This window comes from Bos indicus, chromosome 6, assembly GCF_029378745.1.
Source record: "Bos indicus isolate NIAB-ARS_2022 breed Sahiwal x Tharparkar chromosome 6, NIAB-ARS_B.indTharparkar_mat_pri_1.0, whole genome shotgun sequence".
Classification (NCBI taxonomy): Eukaryota; Metazoa; Chordata; class Mammalia; order Artiodactyla; family Bovidae; genus Bos; species Bos indicus.
In genome coordinates, this window is record NC_091765.1 from 60,675,305 (window position 1) to 60,691,326 (window position 16,022).

Sequence of the window (16,022 nt, forward strand, 5' to 3'; positions counted from 1 at the left end):
GCAGTCTGTAGTAGACATGGACGAGGAATGAGGCATGTGACACGCCTGCTGCCAGCAGGGACTCAACAGACTGCAGACACACGACCCGTGGAGCACTGATGAACACTGGGCCACAGGCCCCCAGAGAGACTTCATGTGAAGGACAAGAGGTTGGACGGGTCAAAGGGGACCCATCTCTGCCATATTATTAAGCCTAGTATACACACTTTAAAAAATCTTACGTGAAATGACTATATCCACTCTTCTTATATCAAAGGATAGGAGTCAACAATACTGTCAAAGTAACTTCATGCAACTAAGCAACTTTACCACATCTTCCGTACCATATTTTTCTGACCTCACTCATTAAATTGCTGTATTTACTTTTGACCAGTCTGAGTCTCCCACTGGAGTATGAGACAATACAGGTCAGAGGTACACCCTACAGAACTTTTTTAATACTTAGCTCTACACAACTGAACACAAAACAACCAATATATTAACGACGAATGGATGAATGAATGGTAAGTACTACAATAGTAGATATTTATTTGGTGATTTTCCTGAATACAAAGATTGATTCTTGACAATAAAACAAAAGTTCAGGAGGTTTCTACAAAGCTATATTTCATTAAGAAAATGGTCAAAATTAAGAATCAAAAAATACACAAAAGAGGCATTCACTGAAGCATTGTTTATCATAGGAAAAATGGCAATATTCTAAGTCTTCATCAATTGGGCAATGTGCTGTTTTATTATGGTCAAACATGGGATAGATTATGGAACTACTAAAAGTGACAAATATGAAGGCCTGTATCAGAGGAAAATTAAGATATAACAATAATAAAATATAAAAGGTCAAAAGAAGATGTATACTACAACTATGGACAAATAAAAATGTATATATACGTAAAAGAAAAGTGGAAAGAAATGCACATAAAAACACTTAAGTACTTAGACTTGGAGTTTATAGGTGATTTCTCCACTCTAAACATTTTGTAATACTTAATATTTATATCATCATTTATAATCCTATTGTAAAACTATCCTGCCATTTACAAATTCTTGTAGCATTTTAACATTGTGTCCAATGGTAATTGTTATAATGATTATTAATAGCGACTTATTTCATCAATCTAACTGCTACTGGAAGATATACTACTATTTTATGTACTAAGAATAAAACAAAAGTGCTGCCAATAATAGTTGTAGATGGTCAGCAACTGCAAGATACATCAAATATCAAGAATGTTAAGATGTGAAAGATCTATGTCTTAGAATCAATGAAAAAATAAAGAATAAACAGAATAAAGCGACTGTAAAATCAAAATTAGGCAAGAAACTAACAAATCTATGAGGAAATTGATAGAAATCTCTTAACAAAGTAAATTATTTGAGTCACAAATAAGTCTATATAGAGACTAGGATAATAAAAGGAACAAGGACATCATACAACAGGAGTCAAGTCATCATTGTACCTCTGAGATCAAATATCTGTGGTCCAAATGGAAATGGATTATTGTTGCTCACTCACCCAGTTGTGTCCAACTCTTTGCGACCACATGGACTGCAGCACGCCAGGTTCCCTGTCCCTCACCATCTCCCAAAGTTTGCCCAAGTTCATGTCCATTGCATCGGTGATGCCATCCAGCCATCTCATCCTCTGACACCCTCTGCTTCTTCTGCCCTCAATCTTTCCCAGCATCAGGGACTTTTCCAATGAGTCGGCTGTTCACATCAGATGATCAAAATACTGGAGTTTCAGCTTCAGCATCAATCCTTCCAATGAGCATTCAGGGTTACCTTCCCTTGAGATTGGCTGGTTTGATCTTCTTGCTATCTAAGGGACTTTCAGGAGTCTTCTCCAGCACCACAGTTCAAAGGTATTAATCCTTTGGCACTTAGCCTTCTTTACAGTCCATTTCTCAAAACTGTACATGACCACTGGAAAGACCATAGCCTTGACTTGAGTGAATGGATTATCAAGAAGTAATTAAGAAACCAACAGGCCTAGACAAGATTTTCTAGCTTGGAATGGGGGCTATGAAATGATTGGCTTTGAGTGGCATTCCCTTGAAAGTAATGCTGAAACTTTCTATTGGTTTATAATCACAGAGAGGGCAACTGATTGAATTTTGGTAATCTCAAATTTATGCATGAGGGAGTAAGATGGGAAGAGGCAGTAAGTTGACATCAGTGAATGAAATGTCAAGGTTCACAAAAGCAGAATTAAAATTTTTAGCTTTTCACCTACTAGCCCTCTAAGTTTTCCTCCCTAGGTTCATCCATTTCATAAATAATTGGCTTTTTTATTTAAAATAATGAAAACTAATCTTATCTGAACTTCTATCAGTTTGGCATGAAGAAAATATAAGGAACTTCACAGTTGGAAACCAAATCATGGGACAGTACTTAAACTGTCCCTGAGACAGTAACCACAACAATGCAATAAATTTTAAGAACAAACGTACAATAAGCTGTGAAAGAAAAATATCACCCAAGAAGAAAAAGAGAGTCAAGTTCATTGTTTTAAAAGCAATAATTATTTAAACCCTTCATACACCTACATGTATAAGGTAAAGGGGTCTTATTCACTGCCAAAATGACAAAAACAAAATACAGAAGTCTAATATTGAACTAATATAAATATCCATTTGGTTAGTAGTGTAAGAATGAATAAAAGTCATAAAAGCCAATCTCAGAAAAATCAACAAAGCCAAAAGTTGGCTCTTTAACAGTCCGACAGAACTGACAAAACTTTAGATTAAAAAACAATAGAGAAGATTCAAATAAAATCAGAAATGAAAAAGAAATTACTACCAATTTTAAAGAAATTATAAAAGAGAATTTAAAGACAATTATAAAAGAGTACTATGAACAATTGTATGGTAACAAATTTGATAACCTAGATATCACAAAATAGGTATCTTTCTAATTACACCTACCAAGATGGAATTATGAAGAAAGAAAATCAGACCTATAACAAGATTGGTCAGTAATCTCAGAAAGAAAAGCCTAGGACCAATGGCTTCACTGGCAAATTCTATCAAACATTTAAAGAAGAATTAACATCAATCCTTCCCAAGTCCTCCTAAAAAAAAAATAAAGACGCTTCCAAACTCATTCTATGAAACCAGTATTATACTGACACCAAAGACAGTGTTTTTTAAAAGAAAAAAAATCCTACAGACCATTACTCTTTATGAATATTGATGGAAAAAGCCTCAACAAAATACTGGTAAACAACTCAACAGAATATTAGAAGTGGGATTTATTGGTGGAATGCAAAGATGGTTCAACATATGAAAATCAATCGGTGTAATACACCACACTGAACAGGAAAAAAAAAAATCACATGATCATCTCAATTGAAGCAGAAAATAAATCTGAGAAAATTCAACACTATTTCATGATAAAAACACTCAACAAATTAAGAACAGAAGAAAACTACTTCAACAAAATAAAAGCTTTATATGAAAAGATCACAACTAACAATATACCCAGTGGTGAAAAGCTGAAGGCTTTTCTGTTAAGATCAAGAATAAGGCAAGAATGCCCACTCTTAGCACTTTTTTTTCTTGTCACTTCTGTTCAATATGATACTGGAAGTCCTAGCCAGAGCAATTGAGAAAAAAGTCAGGGCAGGAGGCTGGGTGAGAGCATCCAAATTGGAAAGGAAGAAGTAAAATTATCTCTGTTCACAGACAACATTAAAACCCATCACAGATGTAAAAACACTAACAATTTCAGGGAAAAAAATGGTAAAATAAACAAATTCAACAAAGTTATAGAATATAAACCAACACACCAAAATCAGTTACATTTCTATACACTAATGATAAACAATCCAAAATGAACATTAAAGACAATTTTATTTATAACAGAATCAAAAAAGAACAAAATATTTAGGAATAATCTTGAAGAGGCAAAAGGCTTATATACTTAAAACTACAAAAAAATGTCTGAAAGAAATTCAAGTCAAATAAATGAAAAGATATCCCATATTCCTAGATCAGAAAACTTAATATTTAATGTCAATACTACCCAAAGTGATATACAGATTCAATGGAATCTTTATCAAAACTTCAAAGATATTTCTTTCCAGAAACTGTGAAATTTGTACCTATTCTCTTTTTTAATACATTTCAGCAGTGAACTGCTCCAAATTACCAACAAACAATAATAATAAAATAATAAACCTATAAAGTAACATATTGAGCACTGCAAATTCAAAGCCACCATTCAGCTACATAGAAGATCCAACATTTAAAATACAATGGCATCATCACTAACATTCAGGCTGCCTCTGCTGCTGCTAAGTCACTTCAGTCGTGTCCAACTCTGTGCGACCCCATAGACGGCAGCCCACCAGGCTCCCCATCCCTGGGATTCTCAGGCAAGAACATTGGAGTGGGTTGCCATTTCCTTCTCCAATGATGAAAGTTAAAAGTGAAAGCGAAGCTGCTCAGCCGTGTCCCACTCGCAGCGACCCCAGGGACTGCAGAACCAGGCTCCTCTGTCCATGGGATTTTCCAGGCAAGAGTACTGGAGTGGGGTGCCATTGCCTTCTCTGAACATTCAGGCTGATAATGGACCAAATTCACAACTTTTTGCATGAGACGATCACTGGGGATACTTGGGAAAGCCTATTTGCCATTGCATGTGAAAAGCATACCAACAGAATAGTATAGTATCAGATAATGGGTGGAATGGTTTTTTCCAGCAAGATCAATGCCTGGGTCTCCACAGAACAGCTAGAGTCACAAACCAGGGTGGTGTCTAGAAAGGTAATCACCATCATCAGATACAGAGACGCTCAATTTGTTCAAAAATTGTACTGTATATTTTTAGGAGGTATTATAGATGCACAGAATTCCTGATTGACAGGGACCTTTACAATCATATTGCATGTGAAAATCATTTTAAGGAGAAGCAAATGATGACCCCTGGCAGGAATGCTTATATAATACAAAGTCACACAACCAGCAGTTAGCAAAACCAGGACTAGGACTTTTGTTTCCTGTATTCCTCCATCTTTCCTAATAAAACTCTTTAAGGTTGGGAGTACCACTTTAGTTTGCTGGCAGAAAAAGTCTCCACACAAAATGATTTACTTGATCAGTTTTCAAAATGATCACCACAATAAGTTAGTTAATTGGCTATTCCCCAGTACAAAATAAAAAGGTTAAAATTTTTTTCTCTTGGGATGAGAACTTTAGTATCTCTTAGCAGCTTTCAAATACATAATACAGTATTGTTAACTACAGTCACATGCTGCAGATTACATTCCCATGACTTATTTATCTTATAACTGAAGTTTGTACCTTTTAATTACTTCTCCCTACCCCTAAACCCCTCACCTCAGACAATCACCAATCTATTCTCTGCTTCTCTAAGTTCAGGATTTTTTTTAGATTCTACATATAAGTGAGATCATACAGAATGTGTCTTTCCCTGTATGACTTATTTCACTTAGCATAATGCTGTCAAGGTCCATCCATTCTGTTATAAGTAGAAAGATTTTCTTTTTTCTTGATGTCTGAAAAAACAGTCGACTAGATATATATATATCACAGCTTCTTTACCCATCCATTCAGCTGTTGATGGACACTTGCATGTCTTAATTATTGTAAACAATGCTGCAATGAACATGTGGGTGCAAATATCTCTCCCACATAGTGATTTCATTTCTTCTGGACATATACTCAGCAAATGGAATTGCTGCATCTTATGGTGGTTCCATTTTCAATTTTTTGAAGCCCTCCATACTGTTTTCCATAGTGGCTACATGATTTTACAATCCCATCAGCAGTGCACAAAAGCCCCTTTTCTCCACATCCTCACCAACACTTTTATCTCTTGCATTTTTCTTAACAATCTGTTTATTTTTGGTTGTGCTGGGTTTTCATTCTGCATGCAGGCTTTCTGTACTGCACTGAGTGGGGACTACTTTTCATCGTGGTACACGGGCTTCTCATGGTGGTGGCTTCTCTTTTTATGAAGCACAGATTCTAAGGCGCATGGGCTTCAGAAGTTGCAGCATAGGGCTCAAGGGTGTGCGGGCTTCAGTAGATGTGGGAGGCAGGCTCAACGGTTGTTGCTCACGGGCCCCAGAGCATGCAGGGTTCAGCAGTGGTGGCACACAGGCTCTGCAGTTGCAGCTCACAGGCTCTAGAGCACGGCTCCATAGTTGTGACGCACAGGTTTAGTTGCTCTGAGGCATGTGGGATCTTCCCCCACCAGGGATCAAACCCATGTCCTCTACATTGGCAGGTGGATTCTTATCTACTGTACCACCAGGGAAGTCAATATCTCTTGTATTTTTAATGACAGTCATTCTAACAGGTATGAAGTGATCACAAAACATTTTCTTTAAGATTCTTGACCACATCAGTATATGCCCAATATGATTAAACCAACTCAGCCCTGCCTTAGGAAAGGAACCTCCTAGGATTCTATGGAAGACTTTGTATTGACTCTGGACTTTCTGGTAGCTATGGTGGCTGTCATCCTGTGTGTGCTCAGTCACTCAGTCACGTCTGACTCTTGGTAACCCAATGGACTGCAGCCCACCAGACACCTCTATCCATGGGATTTTCTAGGCAAGAATACTGGAGTGGGCTGCCATTTCCTTCTCCAACATTGTCATCCCATTCCTGGCAAAAGTAGTTAGGATCAGCCCTGTGAGAGGTGGACTTGCCATTATCAATTATCCTGGGAAGAGGCAGCACTAAGAAATTAATATGAGAAAGGAAAGAGCTGGCAGAAGGAAGAGGGAAACCCTCACTCTTCCAGAGCCTTAATCTATTGGATGCCTGGTCTCTGCAACCAAATATGCTGACAATCACTTTTGGAGGGGGCGATGTCTAAGCCAGAGAGGCAGCCTCGTGAGGGTTGGTCTCATTCTGCCACATCTAGTAGCCAATTTTATGGGACTCTCAGGGTTTTGTTAAAAATCATAAACTCAACTTCTATCTACCACAGGGAATTAAGGACATGTTTCCAAGCTAGAGATGCAGTGTAAAATGGGAAAGCAGAGTCCATGGGGCTGCAAAGAGTAGGCCATAAATGAGCTTGACTAGCATGAAAGATAACCCTGGAGGGAAAAAGAAACTATGGGACTTGAAGGTAAATCCATCACTATCTCATAAAATATGGAAGAGACTGATCCTAATAAGCATGATTTTAATCCTATCCAACCATACTGCAACTATTGTCAAGCATTTCCTGAACACTTAAAAAACTTTTACGTATATCTGTGTGACAAAATACTAGTTCGTGTCTGCAAATCTATGTATATGAACTATAAAACCAATTTAACCCTATTTATTAGGAGAAAAATCCCAACATATATTCTATTAGTATGCTCTGAGTCCCTGTGTGAATGCCTCATTTGATTTTCAACAAAAGACGCAACTCAACAGACTTAAGAAACAAACTTGAATTCAACAATTTCCCCTCTACTCATTTATTTAAATCTCTGACAAAACCTCTAAGAAATTATTTCTACTATCTACTTGGAAAACAAATGAAAATGCATCTAAATTAAATTACCACTGTTGTGGAAACACTGAAACTCTAAATAAACATGACAAAATTTTCTCAAAGGATGCTAGACTACCTCAACACCATTCATCTTCAGGACAACCTTTAAATGTCCTTTTTCATATGGCTATGCCAGCCACTGGTGCTTCCTGGGTAGCTCAGCTGGTAAAGAATCCACCTGCAATGCAGGAGACCACTGTTTGACTCCTGGGTTGGGAAGATCCCCTGGAGAAGGGATAGGCTACACACTCCAGTATTCTTGGGCTTCCCTGGTGACTCAGTCAGTAAAGAATCCATCTGCAATGTGGGAGACCTGGGCTTGATCCCTCAGTTGGGAAGATCCCCTGGATGAGGGAATGCCTACCCACTCCAGTATTTTGGCTTGGAGAATCCCCATGAACAGAGGAGCCTATCGAGCTGCAGTTCATGGGGTCGTAAACAGTTAGACAAAACTTGACTGACTGACTAAGCATATGCCAAACATTAGTTGTAATTAAAGTTCTTTTTGTTGAAATTGGCTTATACTTCTCTACATCTGAATCTTTTCAGGTACTGCTAATTTTCTCTTCTTTCTATTTATGAGAGATCAGACAGTAATCTAATACATAATTTTATGAGTACTACATCCACATTAATTCATCAAAGTAGTCTGAACACTGTAAAGATTTTTTTTTTTTAAAAGATACAGAATGCCACCAAATTCCCTTATCAGTAGGGTGGCCATTTATCATCCAAACCAGAACATTTGATATTGAAAGGGGGCATCATCAAAAACAATACCAGGCAGCAGGCACAGTCAGGACTGCCCCAGCAAACTGACACCTATGGGCCACCCTACTTATTCAAGAGCCACCTCCACACTTGGCTTCCCTGGTGGCTCAGAGGTCAAAGCGTCTGCCTGCAATGCAGGAGACCTGGGTTCGATCCCTGGGTCGGGAAGATCCCCTAGAGAAGGAAATGGCAACCCACTCCAGTATTCTTGCCTGGAGAATCCCACAGATGGAGGAGCTTGGTGGGCTCCAGTCCATGGGGTTGCAGAGCCAGACACGACTGAGCGACTTTACTTTCACTTTTCACCACACTTAGAGGCTCAAAGTCTCAAAAAGGTAGAATAAAGTTCATGATGGGAAAGGGGACAACAGTGGGTTCACATGTGAACAGAAAGTCAGAAGAGTCCAGTTAGAAGGTGAAAAGAAAGCTGAAGTCTCTCTCAAGTATTCACACCCAACGGCATTTCCAGGTTCCCTAAACACAACTCCTCCCCTCCTCAGGTATTAATATAGTTTGTACATATGAATCAAGTCTGTCTTATGGCATGTGCTCTCTTTATTTATCGGTTTATTTCACTGCTACCGTCCCACTCCTCCTTGATATCACCTTATCTTAACCCTCCTACCCACCAAGCATATGAGTTTCTTTCCCCTCTCTTCCTTATTTTAGGTCCCATCACTGAACCAATAAACCAGAGTTACTGGGGACTTAGCACAGTCCTCCTACATAAAAAAGGGATTCCAAAGGTGAATTAGATTCAGTCCTTGAAAGCTAATTGCTCAAATTTTTGTTCACCACACTGTTTAAAACTCAATATAGTTTCACTCCAGCCTCCATTTCTGCATGTCCTAAGGAGCCCAACCAAGGTGTACAGATGCCAAGCTTCCTAGTAAAGCCACCCCTCTGTTTATTTGTGGATAATTTTCTTTTCATACTGATGAAAAGAAGAATAAACTCTACAACTTTGGTTAAGGCATCAAAATTTCCACATCTTAAAAAACTTTATAAAAGCTATTCTACTCTCCCACCCAAGACACTGAGGTTTTGGGGGGCAACAAACACTCTTTCTTGAATTTCTAGTTCCTCCTTGAAGCTGGTGAAGGATTATGACCTGCCCACCACTGAATTTCCAGCACCTCACAGAACGTGTCCAGCACAAAACAGATACTCAATAAATATCTGCTGAATAAATGAATGAGTCAGGGGCTCATGATTTATCAACTGTTTTATATTCCAATCAAGATCTTTGCTCCATCGATCATTTCCACTGAAAAGTCAGTCCCATCTCCCTATCCCAACAACTCCCTCTCCCCACCATAGTAACAGCTTTCAGTTCAGTCGCTCAGTCGTGTCTGACTCTTTGCGACCCCATGGACTGCAGCACGCGAGGCTTCCCTGTCCATCACCAACTCCCGGAGCTTGCTCAAACTCATGTCCATCGAGTCGGTGATGCCGTCCAACCATCTCATTCTCTGTCGTCCCCTCCTCCCCCTACCCTCAATATTTCCCAGCATCAGGGTCTTTTCTAAGGAGTCAGACAAAAACCCAAGATCAAATCCCATTCACTTAATAGCAATGCAACCGTGAGCAAGTTTTCTCATCATTTTCTACACCTTATTTTCCTTATCTATAAAATAGAGATAGCACTATCACGTTTGCAAGCTTTCTGTTGTATTTGTGAGATCTGAAAACACTTTATGTAAAGGGCCAGGCAGGAACCCAATAAATGTGTGTCAGATGAAAGAATAAATTGCCATTCTGTTCTCTGGCTCCAGATCAAAACATAACCATCAAAATGTAATTTGCCAAAGCTGGTCTTCATTTAACCACAGATAAGCATTTGGAGTTGTAACACACAACTGGAGTCTGTCCGCTGTGGAACATCAAAGGGAGAGTTTAACATCTGCTTTTAAATGCAGGAAAACAACAATTAGTTCACAAGTAAAAGGGAAAGGGATAGGACGGGATTTTATTTTCCCTGCCAGGGTATCCATGTATTAAGGGACTACCAGCTTACAGCAGACTGAAGCTTTTTTGCAAGGTCACATAGTTGGGGGACGTAACCCTGGCAGTGGTTTTTAAATTCAGTATTTACTGACAGCTCCTGCTTTCATGATCAAGAATGTACAGGCCAAGTCTGCCCTTCCTTCGAAGGGCAAAACTAAGCAGTCAAAAAGTGCAAGAATCAGACTGAGACCAAAGAATATTTTTATCCAATTTGTTCACTCTTCTAGCAATCTAAGATATTAAACCTCAAGAGAGAGTAACATCACAAATCTTTGAAATCTATGAAATGCATGCCTGTGATGGCCAGGACGCATTTGTTTCTGCTGTAGAGCCAGGCTCTGAGATCCATTCTCCTGTGGTCTCCTTCCCGTCAGGCTGAGCAGCAGCCAGGGGAATAAGCGGCTCCCTGTGCTCTCACATACCTGGACCTGCCATGAGAGCTATTTACGGGCCCTCACCTTCCTCTTTTCCACTAACAGAGGCAGAGAAGCTATGAACCTTCCCCAGGGCTTGCCTTCCTCCCTCACTGCTCACTTGTGCTACTCGCCTGGAAGATGAAAGAAACCCCAGAGTTTTTCAAAGCCCAGTGGCAATGTTGATCTCAAGTAACATTTTCCATTTTCTTTGGAAAATGTTTTCTTTCCTACTCTCCTCCAGCATAGGGAACATGAAGCACAGTCTAAACTACCTCCTTGGAGCACATAGAAGTAAACACAATAGTTACGAGAAAGTGAACTCTGGCTTAAAGACACCCAAGGGTCATCATGGGATAAATATGTGCTATAATACTGAACCATCACATTCTGTCTTACAAGTTCACAATTCTAGCCTTTAAAGAATATCTGAGCAAAAGTGGTTCCCATCTGAATACAGGCATTTTTTCCCCAAATTCCCAATGAACCAGGTACACGAACCTACTTTCATAACCTGTTTTCTTATCCACTCTCATGTTACAGATGTTTTCTTGCCATAAGTCACAGAGTTCATAAGCCAAGAAACTAGGGTGCCTGACTCCAGGGATCTCCCATAATCTGCCCTGAACCAGAAAAGTACTTCCGTTTGTTGTCTAATCTGAGTCCAGCCACTCCCCAGCTATGTGACATTAGACAAGTCACTCAACGGTAGTGACCATCAACACAAGGGCTCCACATATTTTTAGAAACTGAGGTCCTCACCTACATGAATGATAGGGTAGTATATTTTTATGGACTCAAAAATATTATTTAAGACAGTTTCATACCTACCATGGTAAAGGAGCATCAAGACAGCTTTACAGTTTCCAAAAGGTACTAGAAGTGTGTTTTAGTCTCAGCTTCCAAACTTAGTCTAGTTTTGGACAGCAAGTCATAAATTTTTAGATAAAATGGCATCAGGAATTTCCTGAAACTTTTGAGATCAATCTAGATATCAAACTATTAAATAAGTAGGTAAATAAATAAATATCACACTAAATCGAATGACCACCCGCCCCTTTTAAGTTACACTTGATATAACTGCAACAGAAGCTTTACATATATAATTTTAAAATACTGAATTTTAGGAGACAAAATATCTTAGAAATTATTCACTTTACCAATGCAAAATTTACTGAGCAAAGAGTTATGAAAAACATACAAAAAACGTGAATGAGACTGGATCCCAGTGCTCAAGACCTTGTGTGTGTGTGTGTGTGTGTGCATACACACACTCTCAGTGCTCAGTGGTGTCTGACTCTTTGCAACCCCACGGACTGTAGCCCGCCAGGCTCTTCTGACCATGGAATTTTCCAGGCAAGAATAATAGAGTGGGTTGTCATTTCCTCCTCCAGGGGATCTTCCTGACCCAGGGATCAAACTTACATCTCCTGCTTGGTAGGCAGACTGTTTACCCCTGTGCCACCTGGGAAGTCCCCCTCAAGACTACAGTTTATTAAACATTATGTAATTAACTATACCCAAGTTAAAAACTATAAAAGATAAAATCAGAACATATTATCAGAGAGATTTGAGTAGGGTATTAAGGGAGTTTTGAAACATAGAAAAGATTACTTCTAAGCATAGCATGGTGATTAAGAGCATAAACATGAGAGTCATAGAGAACTGGGCTTTAGTCTTGACCACTCCACTTCCCAGCTATGTGACATTGTGAGTGAACTGAAAGTTGCTCAGTCATGTCCGACTCTTTGCAATCGCACAGACTATACAGTCCATGGAATTCTCCAGGCCAGAATACTGGAGTGGGTAGCCTTTCCCTTCTCCAGGGGATCTTCTCAACCCAGGGATCAAACCCAGGTCTCCCACATTGCAGGCAGATTCTTTACCAGCTGAGCCACAAGGGAAGCTAACTTGTCTAATGTGATATTAGATCCCTGATTCCTTGGGAAATGACTGCCCTTCCTCCACGGGCTCATAACATTTGTGAGTCTGTCTTCTCTACCAGCTCTCCAGAGTTGGATGGGTCCTGCATGGGCTTTGAAGTTAGATGCATTACAGTTAGAATCCTAAGTCAAACATTTTTTAGCTGTGTGAATGTTGGCAAGTTCCTTTCCCCTGAGTTTCAATAATCTCTACCCCAAGAATTACTGTGACAATCCAGTGACTCAATACTTTGATTTCCACATTCATTCAGACAGTGGAACCAGTCTAAGGGCAGAATATCAGAATTAGTATATTTAATTGTACCATGTGAACTATGAACTATCCTACTAGGAGAAATTACAACTACCTTATATGCATTGTTGTTTTATTGGTGATGTTTAGTTGACAACTCTTTGCAACCCCATGGACTATATAGCCCACTAGACTCCTCTGTCCATGGGGTTCTTCTGGCAAGAACACTGGAGTAGGTTGCCATGTCCTTCTCCAGAGCGTCTTCCCAACCCAGGGATTGAACTCATGTCTCCGGAATTGGGAGGCAGACTCTTTACCACTGAGCCATGAAGGAAGCCCCATATATATGCATACTGGTTCCCAACTATTACGTGTTTGTGTGTGTGCGTGCATGCTCATATGTCTATAGATATATATACACATGTTTTTTAAATCACTGTTCTAAATTGATCAATTAAATGCTTGTTGTTTACTAACTTTGTTTCCATTTGCTAATTTAACTTAACAAGTAGTAGCAGATACCAAAAGTTTAGGAAAAAATAATAAAAAAACTTAAAGATGAGAAAATTCTACTCATGATTTATTTTGGAAGAGATAGATCAATGAATATCATTAGTGAATGTTAGTGGTCAAACACCTCATTTAAGAATATCCAGCTGACTGTTCGTCACATAGTACACACTGAATAAATGTAATTTGAATCTGAATTTGAAACTCAAATTAAGTTCTTTGAAAGCAAGAGCATATCTCATTCATCTTTGAACACTGAGCTCTGAACACGGTGCCCAGCACACAGTAGTTGTGCAAAAAATATTGGTTTAATAAATGAACCTAAAACTGAGAAGGCATAAAAGATCTGTAATACATTTCGCATCTCCAACTGATGTGGATTTCAATCTGTTCCAAGAAATTATATCCCAAAGCCTATGAAATGTTCCTTCTGTACCCATCACCTTATCTGAGATATTTAGAACTTCTTGGGAGGGAGAAATAACATAGATAGAATCCTTTCTTAGGCACAGAAATATTGATGAAGACAGCTAAGCAGGAGGAACATGTCACCCGCGCTCCCGTAATATAACAAAGGGACCAAAGAAGGCGCAAAGTTTTACACACAGTGCCTGTCAAACGGTGACATTCACCATTGTGAACACATATCTAGTCCCATAAGCCTCCTATTCAGAACATGTCTTTTTACAGTAAACGCTCTACAGAGATTGTAGAAGGTGAATTCTAGTCTATTATCTGTTTGCAGATGAAAAACTCTCACCATATACTTCACATATTTTTACTCCCTTCTAACTGAAAGCCAGGATCACCTCAAATTAAACAAAAGGCTAAGATCCACTTGTTTCTCTTCCACTAAAAATGATATTGTGGACAAACATTTATTAGCATGGGAATTCATGACTTATTAAGTGGAAAAGGCAAGGTACCAAATAATTCATAGCATATTCTACACTGGCAGTATTAACATAAAAAGAAACACATATATGCATTAAAGACAATAATAAAATAGAAGCTACTTTCTACTTTTTTTAAATAATCCATGCCTAATTTTTCAAAAGTGCATCTAATCTTGTCATAGACTCAAGTTTTCAGAAACCTACTTCAAATAATTTCATACTTGAAACAAGGAAGACTTTGAAAACATGTTTGTGATTAGGAAAAAAATAAAAGCACAGGACAAGTGGGAGTTCAAAGGAAGTATGGTGGTTGTTTAGGGTTCTGAATTTCCCTTAAAACTGTGCATTTATCTCCCCCAAAATAAGTCACTAATTCATTTAAGTACCTCTTATAAGGGCTTCTCAGGTGGTACTAGTGGTAAAGAACCTGCCTACCAATGCAGGAGACTGAAGAGATGTGGGTTTGACCCCAGGGTTGGGAAGATCCCCTGGAGGAGGGCTTGGCAACCCACAACAGTATGCTTGCCTGAAGAATCCCATGGACAGAGGCCTGGCCGGCTACAGTTCATAGAGTCGCACAGAGTCGGACACAACTGAAGCAACTCAGCACGCACGTACAGCTCTCCAAGTGCTATTAGAAACATTCACCCGTGACTTCTGTAAATTTCAGAAGGGACTTGCCTCTATCTCCCCCTGCCCTGCCCTCTCCCTTGTTTACTTCCATACAACTAGTTCTCCACGACTAGATTTATGCGTAGCATCCACATTATAATCACCTTTTTAAACTTTAGAGTCACCTGTGAACATCCTTCGTGCATACAAATTTTCACCTATGACCTCAGTTTTAGTACGCTTCTTCTGCCATGGTCCCTCTGGTACCACAGGACTGTTTTTAGTTTATTATGGTGATCAAAGGTCTTACCAAGGCCTCGCTTCTACAAAATGGAAAAGTAACTTTTACAGCAATGTCACAAAGGGAATATTTTGGTGTAACAGAAGGAAAATATTTCACCAGGGACTATATAAAATTTTAAAGAAATACTAAATCATTTGAAAGGCAGTCCAAGTAGCTCACTTTCTGGGACTGTTATATTTCCAACCCAAACACCACTGCAAATATTGAGATCCTAAAGCCCAGAGAATTAATCTTTTGCTCTTTTCGTTCCACTTCTGTGAACAGATTGGTGACTTTCAACATAATCCTCTTTCAAATATCCTTCCAGGATGGAATAACAATTAGACCACATAGGATTTCCATTATTTTAAGGTCAATATGTGAATACAAACTAAAAAACTCAGCTATTAATAAACATATTGCTATTATTTTTTAAAAATTCCACTGACTTTTTTTTTTAATACCACAGTATATCACTACTGCCAATATTTCACTATAAACAGAAAAGTGTTTTTGGAGAAAATTTTCAAAGTCCTTGCTTTCAGTGGATTTATATTTTAGCAGAGACTTCATAGCTCTCAGAAAGTGTTTTCGCGGTGTGTGTGTATATTCTGTGGTGTGTATAATATTTTTTCAGTATGACTATCTTACTTAACTTCAAAAGAGTCATAACTTACCTTACTATAATTATTTCCATATAACAAACAATTTTGTTATAAATAAATTTACATGACAAACAACATAACGATAAAATCTGATCTTACTGTTTAATGCTTCTGTGAACCTTCTAGAGTAAGGTTCTTTTATCTTGTTTTGTTTTAGGAATGTTTC

At 38.7% G+C, this 16,022-nt stretch overlaps 1 protein-coding gene across 11 annotated transcripts in view; it reads right to left on the bottom strand.

The window, feature by feature from the left end:
- APBB2 (amyloid beta precursor protein binding family B member 2) overlaps positions 1–16,022 on the bottom strand; it is a 385,290-nt gene that overhangs the window by 257,517 nt on the left and 111,751 nt on the right. The window lies entirely within an intron of this gene.